Raw genomic sequence first — 2,500 nt, 5'->3', positions numbered from 1 at the left:
CACCCGCCTCCCTTCCTCTCCCTCACTCCCTTCCTCCCCACATCCGCCTTCTTCCCCTCCTTCCCCTCCCTCACTCCCTTCCTCCCCACACCCGCCTCCTTTCCCCTCCCTCACTCCCTTCCTCCCCACACCCGCCTTCTTTCCCCTCCTTCCCCTCCCTCCCCACACCCGCCTTCTTCCCCTCCCTCACTCCCTTCCTCCCCACACCCGCCTCCTTCCGCTCCCTCCCTCCCTTCCTCCCCACACCCGCCTTCTCCCCTCCCTCCCTCCTCTTCCTCCCCACACCCGCCTTCTCCCCCTCCCTCACTCCCTTCCTCCCCCACATCCGCCTCTTCTTCCCCTCCCTCACTACCTCCCTCCCCACACCCGCCTTCTCCCCCTCCCTCACTCCCTTCCTCCCCCACACCCAAGGCCTTCTTCCCCTCCCTCACTCCCTTCCTCCCCACACCCGCCTTCTTCCCCTCCCTCACTCCCCTTCCTCCCCACACCCGCCTTCTTCCCCTCCCTCACTACCTCCCTCCCCACACCCGCCTTCTCCCCCTCCCTCACTCCCTTCCTCCCCACACCCGCCTCCTTCCCCTCCCTCCCTCCCTTCCTCCCCACACCCGCCTTCTCCCCCTCCCTCGCTCCCTTCCTCCCCACACCCGCCTTCTTCCCCTCCCTTCCTCCCCACCCCCCCCTCCTCCCCCTCCCTCCCTCCCTTCCCCCCCCCCCCCCCCCCCTTCCCCCCCTTCCCCTCCCTTCCTCCCCACACCCGCCTTCTCCCCCTCCCTCACTCCCTTCCTCCCCACACCCGCCTTCTTCCCCTCCTTCCCCTCCCTCGCCCTCTCCCTTTCCCAACCTTCCACCCGATCACTCAACAGGATCATCAGGCAACTCGTCCAGAGCAGAGGACAGTTTTGCCCAAGAGTCGCGGAGGCGCTGAGTGTAGTGTGACGCTTGGAGAGGAAGCCGGGGTCGTGGTGGTCCGAACGAGTGGTTTTGTTCGTGTGTGTTTTGTTTTGTTTTGTTTTGTGTTGATGATGTCATTTATTATTATTAGTGTTGTTCATGTTATCATTATCATTATTATTATTGTTGTTATTATTGTTATTATTAGTAGTATCATTATTATTGTTATCACTGTTATCAATATCGTCTTATTATTAATATTCTTAATGTCATAATCACTATTATCCTTATCTTTATAGTAATTGTTATTACCATTGCTATAATCATCCTTATTATCATTATTATCGTCCTTGTTTAGTGCCATATAGTAATTAATGTCATTATCAGTAGTAGCAATATTACTATTCCTATTGTCATTATTACTATTAACATTAGTATCAACGTTAGTAGTCATTATTATTGTTGTTATTGTTATTATCATCACTATTATTTTTATTGTTATTACAATCATTATCGTCATATTTTTATAGTCATTGTTACCATAAAAATAAATATTACCATCATCATTTTTACCCATCATTATATATAATTATAAGCATTATAATAACTACTACTGTTGTTGGCGTGTGGCGGGAAAGTAAGAGTAAAACAAATATTAGTATCATTGTTTAGGAATACCAACAGCATTAATATCAGATAAAGTATCAGTAATTCCAAGTTATGATTCTCGCGGTGTGTTATCACCGTAGTGCAGTGGTGAAATACCAGCACCGTCTTGCAGTCTTGCTAACCTGCGTTCGATCCCGCGTGCTGCCAGTGAATGGTAACCCCGGCCATTCCTTGCACACAGGGGGAGATTTAGAAGCAAAATTAAACAGAAAGTATGTCACAGCAAAAGAAAATCCATTGTAACCATTGGAATTGAAACGAAATCTTTAAATCTTTAAATCAGTGACCGACCATCTCATGAAGGGCTCGCGACCTTGAAGATTAAACCTTCCAATAAGAAAAGTGAAGTGAGGTTAACTGCTTGGAGTTTTCTGAAGTCATTTGGGCATGGGGCGGTGAAATAGCGCCTGGGAGAGTCTTTGAGTACTCTTTGAGCGAGAACTATTTGATTCCATGAGTAAATGTATGGTTGTTATGATAATTCTGACGCTGGAAATTCGTGTATTTTTTTTTATTTTGTTTTGCGTCAGTGGGGTTATAATGAATTGATATGTAAGCGTTAGTAGATACGTAGAGGGGGAGAGAGAGAGAGAGAGAGAGAGAGAGAGAGAGAGAGAGAGAGAGAGAGAGAGAGAGAGAGAGAGAGAGAGAGAGAGAGAGAGAGAGAGAGAGAGAGAGAGAAAGTGACAAGACAAACACAAACACACACACACACGCAAACACACACACACACACACACACACACACACACACACACACACACACACACACACACACACACACACACACACACACACACACACACACACACACACACACACACACACAAACAAACAAGCACAAGCAGAAAGAAACGAGATATATAAAAAAAATAAAGAGAAAGAGAAAGGACCAAGAGAGTAATCACACCAGGCCGACGGCTCCAGCGCACCCTAACGAG

Source organism: Penaeus vannamei, chromosome 16 (assembly GCF_042767895.1).
Source record: "Penaeus vannamei isolate JL-2024 chromosome 16, ASM4276789v1, whole genome shotgun sequence".
NCBI lineage: Eukaryota > Metazoa > Arthropoda > Malacostraca > Decapoda > Penaeidae > Penaeus > Penaeus vannamei.
This window is presented reverse-complemented; position numbering follows the sequence as displayed.